We start from the raw sequence: 6,059 nt of genomic DNA on the forward strand, positions 1-6,059 counted from the left end.
TTTTAGTGCGCATTGCTAATTAGTCAATTTCTCTCTGCCTTCACAGCCCGACGACTTTGCTGCTGAGCTGAAACTGCTAATTTCTGGGACCAGCCTTTTTTTGGCTGTGAACTGGATGGATGAATGGCTTGTCTCGCACAAATGACAAAAAGCCCCTGCCTTAATCTCCATCGCCAAAATAACCCTTCATCTCTTTCTGCTCCCACTAGTCCTTCAAAAGAAGGTGCTTTACACAAACTCAAGTTTTGCATCTGTAACATAAATAATTGGCACCATAATGCACATGCAGTGTTTACTGTGCTGGATGTTGAATAAAAGCATATGAATTTCCTTTTTTTTTTTTATTATTTAAACGTGACAAAAGCATAAGCTCACATACCACACACATTTCCAAAGTGATTTAAAGTTACAAAACAACATAAATCTGAGATAACATTGAGTATTTTCATGAAATCTTGTCTTGATCTATTCATTGTCAAAACAACCTGAAGCCCTGCTGCAGGCCTGAAAACACAAAGGGTATGGAACCTAAGACAGCATCCATCAGTGCACAGTAGTGTGATGTGTGTAAAAGTCCTGGTTCTATATTCACCTGCTCCAGAATTCCACTCGATCTGTAAGATCAAAAAGAGAGAGAAAGAAAAATAGATTAAAAGATGTTGATTAATAAATCACACAGTATCTGTCACCACAATAAACTATTGAAAAAGTAGTTTTGGTGCTACTTTACACTTAAATCTGATTTCATGCAGTCACATCATCCAAACTCCCTCCAGTTTATGGTCTAACATTTGAAACAAAGACATCTATTCTTAATATATGAATTTAAATTCCCTTCTATAACCCATATAAGTGCAAAATCAGGAATCACTTATTAGGACCGTAAACTGTCAATTAAACAATGCGCTCAATTAGAGTAAATAAACTTACATACAGGACTCCCATGGGACCAGAAGTGACAGTTGCCTCACAAGTTATGAAAATGACAGATAGGGATAAATGGGTTTGTTCATGTAGTATGAAATAGAGCAACACCATGGTACCGTCAAGCAATAACAGGCCACATATATAGGTAGCATTTATAATAAATGGAATCGCAACACTGTTTGATGTTTAAGTGCTTGACAAGCACACAGCCGGCATCAGCATATCCCCCCGCTTGCAGTTATAGAGAGAGAATTCATTCTATGTGAACTCTGAGATGAATGATTAGATTGTGCATTGCATCTCAAATAATCATCACCACTGAAGGACAACTACAGTACTGTAATATTAATTAGAGGTTTGAAACTACTATAGAAACAGTTTAGATTGTTGTTTACTACCATTATTGTGTAACCTCGTTTTCAGAGGTCTTGTCACTGCAGAGCATTACAGTAATTCACTGTACTTCACTTTGGAGCCACATACTGTTTTCTTTACTGGCTCTCAGTTAGCACTACATTACCCAAGTCTCGAGCGAGCTATTCTAATGCAATAAAATGACCATTTCCAACTCTTTCAGCTCTTTGTAGCAACTCAGTCTCCTGAGGCCACTGGTCTTCAGATTGCAGGGCGTTTATAGTTGTAAGTTGTTGCAGTGTGCAGGAGGAGGGGGGTCATCAGATAAGAGAAGAATTTCTAGACTAATTAAACCCTTTGAGAATCACACTACAGTGATTTACAACTCTCTGTACCAGTTAACCCGACTCATTTTTATCTGTCATATTACTCACATACCATATCTAACTCTATGGGTAAAAAGTCTTTTTGTTTCATGTAAACAAGGAGGGAGATGAAAGAATAAATAACAAACAGGATTTAAATACTGTACTGTATGTGTTTTTATGAGTAAACACAAATCCAAGCTATTGACCAACTACTTTGTTCAATGAAATGTTAATAAGCTTTTTACTTATTAGTCTCAGTTTGAACACAACTTTCAGTCATACTAAAATAATCATTTATTTTATTATAACAGAACAATGTTATACTATAACATAGAAAAATAACATATAAAACTGTTAGGATTATTTTGTCTTTAGGTAACTGATTAAAGAGTAAGCATTTAATCTAATCAGTGTAATGAAACAAAAGGAGAAGCTTCAAAGTTGTGAATAGCAAAGTCTACCAGGCATAATTCCTTTAGCTGGCTGTTGCAGAGGGGTATGCTAAGATAGAAAGTATTATTTTCCTAAATGGAAGGTGTCAGATGGTCACGGAAATGTGATCGGCTGTTCAAGATCACTGCTTCCCATCTGCAATTTGTGACGTGTGAAAGATTCAGCCCAAATGTGCTCACCAAGCGTAAATCCTCAGCACTTTCTCTTATCGTGGAAAAGCAAGATAACCAGCTGTTTACAGATCAGAGAACATATCATATTAATATCATGGAGGGGGTGATATCATCTTGTTTGTAAAATATTTTGTTAACTAAGTGTGGTGTGGTATGGCAACCTATAAAGTGAAAGTTGTAATTTGTGAAAGTATTATAGTTTAAAGGGATTTTATTTGTGATAAGGAAAATAAAATATTAAAGGAAGAAAGAGAAAATGTTGAAGGGTGCCTTTATAGGAAAAAACTTGTGTGGAAACTGCATATTACAATAAATACTAACCGGGAGGATTTTAGCAGTTACATTTCTATTATATTATTGATTAACATTTAATGCAACCCTTTCATCCAACCATTTTATCAGATCAGAATTGTTCACGCTTTGGTTTCACATATATAAATATTATACTCTGATGTGACTTGACTGAATACATAAACAGATGTGGAAAAGTGCTGTGAGGAGCTTTGATTGGAAGCCTCTCTATGCAAGCAAACACACCAGTTTATAATCTCTCCAAAGTAGCTTTGTCCTGAAAAGTTGTAGATTTAGTTTATCATGAGTAATAACCAGTCTTATGGGGAGTTTTTTTATTTGTTTTTTTTTTGTTGTTTTTTTTTTTTTTTTTTTTATCATAAACAGTATTTCAAAATTAGGACTGATTAATGTGTGCATGTCATTTTAGATAAAAGTTAGTCAGAGATGATTTATTTAAACATCCACTGTGTAATAAACTGGAAGCACATATATTTGCCATTCAGGGAGTATGGAAGGCCTGCTGTTTTAAACCCCTAGATCCCCCACACATGGCGTAGCCACCACAGACACGGCTCAGAGAGTCAGCCAGCAGCCGGGAGGTGAGCAGAAAGGAACAGGCGGTGTCCCCTCCAGAGTGAGCACAGGAGTATGTGTGTGTCTGTGTGTGTGGCATTCTCAAATGACAAAAGGATACCAGTTGTGCAGTTCAGGTGGGAGGACACATGGAGGTACTGTAGGGACTCACCTGAGGGAGAGTCTGGACTGTTGGATCTGGAGCTATATAATGGAGACCCAAAGTTGTGCAAGGGGCTGCAGGAGGCCACTGCACTGTGGAGAAGGTTTGAGGGCTGGAGGGAGAAAAGGGGGCTGCTGTTGCACAGTCTCCCCAGCGTGATGCATCTACCTTCAGGGTGGCAGCAGGCGTGGAGTGGGGTGCGATGGAGCGAGCATGGACTCAGTGGCGCGGTCACCAAGGGACGCTGAAGCTGCTGTAGCAGGACTGATAGTTATTCCTTGGGAGAATTGCAAGATGAGCCCCATTGTATTAGCAGCCCCCTTCTACTAAAGCAGAATCAATGTTCTCAAGCCTTTAAAAAAACAAGTCAGGGTGTAAAATACCTGATACTAGGTTTTATGTTAATAAATATTCTGTAGCAATACTACAAACTCTTTTATCCTGGACACACATAAAATAATAAACACAATTTCTGTAAGAAAGCACATCATATTAAATTGTATGTTTTACTGTGAATCAGAATTGTTACTGTCAAGAGTTAAACTTCAGTAAATTCCTTTGGCAGTGAGAAGCAAGCAAATTATTACATACTGATTTGAAATTCTCAAACATTAAGCTTTTTAATTTCCAAGCCCTGCGTTTGTGTTGCAACTGTTTAAGTCATATCTTTTAGAAATTCTCTGTGTCTAATATGGTCAGCACTCCCAATTATTCACTCCACTGACAAGTGAAACAAATGGGACCAACCAGTGCATTCTGTATTATCTACACCCCTTGGATTCCCTGACAATAATTAATACAATAGCAAGCTGCTGTTACCAGCCTTGACGACATGAGCTCAACAACATAAGCTCTCCCTTTCCAAGAGCTCTTGAGAGAAAATCACATCCAGCAGCGAGGTCATATACATTGTGGTCACCAGCAGCCAGGTTGTGTCATATTGCTGTCTGTTAAGCCCAGATTAGATAAAGATCCTATTGTAGGGTGCTGTTAACATCACAAGGTCATTACTCACATCATTACACCATGGATGTAAGGTGCATGGAATATGTCAAGAATATATGAATGTAGCCCTGACCATTGAGATATACACACCCTTTAGAAGCAAAGACTGCCTCATATATCAGGGGAAGTTCATTAACATGCCACATGATCTTACTGATGCAGCGGTGCTGACCACCTCACTGCAACTGTATGGTCACACACCATTATGTAGTATTACTTCAGTTGCTCATAATGCAGATAAACAGAAAAAATGTTACTAATACATCATGTGAGTAGTGTTATGAAAAGTGGGAACAAGAAATTATGAAAAATAAATATACTAAAGATTCTTATTAAGACAGCTGACCAATGCTTCATCTTAAAACAGCTGCTATGCAATCATACTAACACCTCTGATTTCATCCTATGAGGATATTAAAAGGTTTTTTTTAATTATAGAAGAGCACATTCCCACAACATCCATTAAAGGAATGCCTTGCTAATTTTAAATCCTCGCAGCAGGCATTGGTTTCAACAGAAGAAAAGTGGATGAGTTTCTCTTTAACAGCTGTAATTTGTGTTTTCCAATCACCATGCTGATTTCTGCTCATTATACTCCGGTTTCACACCGGTAAGTGAGCAAAGTTTGGATTGATTGACTCTAATTAACTAAAAAATGTTCCAAGCCATGGATTTATTATCATGCTAGCTAGCCACAAATGTCAGAGACTTTCACAAATTATTATCCTCTTAAGATAAATATCTTTGAAATCAAATGAGTGTGGAAACACAAGGAACATGTATTGTTATACTGATTAATTTGTTTGTCATGTTTTCTGCAGAGCTCCACATGAAAGACTCACCTGGGCAAACCCACAGTTCCACTGTATTGTTAAGTTGTGAACTATGACTGACTGACAGGTGCTGTAGTTACTTAAAGTTTGAAGAAATAAACTCTATTAAAAAAACTGCTGGTCTACAGAAATGCTGTACTGAATGAGTACTATGTCTGAATAAGATTGTTTCAAATGATTTATTAAAAATAACATAAAGCAAAAATCAAAATATCAGCAGTAACAGCAGTAACCAAATGTCGCAGTTTACCGCCTGGGACATCCCTATGTTAACAGAAAGCCTATTTTCCCTTGTGTACTCCAAAACTTGGCAGCATCTCCCTCATTGATATTTTAGACACAGTGGCACCTCTCTCAGCTCACATTCTTTCCTTGACTCCATCAGCTCCATGGCTCAACTCTCCACTTTCTCATGAACAAAGACAGGATGGTTTCAGAGGACACCTCCACTTTCCTGGTTATTAAAAGGAACTCAAAGCAGAATTTTGTTTAGCTTGAGGAGACGGAACGTTGCTCTGATTTGCGCAGCTTCACTTCAGTGATCAAAAGTGTTTACTGAAGTGAAACGAAATGAAACGGACACACTGTCTGCATGGTGGTGCCAGGCTGAAATTCAGAATCATGCTTCCAGTAAATCAGATTTTCCTAACATGTCTCTTACACATAGTGCCTTTACACAAAACTACAGAAATCCTCCATCTCAGCTTTGATGTATTACAAAGAACAACAATCAAAGCAAGCATCAATGGAGGGAAATATCTAAATAATATAATCTGGGATTAAATGAGTGCTTTTGGGAGAAAGCGGTATCATTGCTCTTAAAGTATCACATTATTATCAGTATGTTTAATTTTCTGTATTTTGTAAGTGTAATAGAGTATATGTTTAAGTGAAAAAAAAAAACTTGTAAGAAAAG

The sequence above is a fragment of the Melanotaenia boesemani genome, chromosome 8 (genome assembly GCF_017639745.1).
Source record: "Melanotaenia boesemani isolate fMelBoe1 chromosome 8, fMelBoe1.pri, whole genome shotgun sequence".
In the NCBI taxonomy this organism is placed as follows: Eukaryota; Metazoa; Chordata; class Actinopteri; order Atheriniformes; family Melanotaeniidae; genus Melanotaenia; species Melanotaenia boesemani.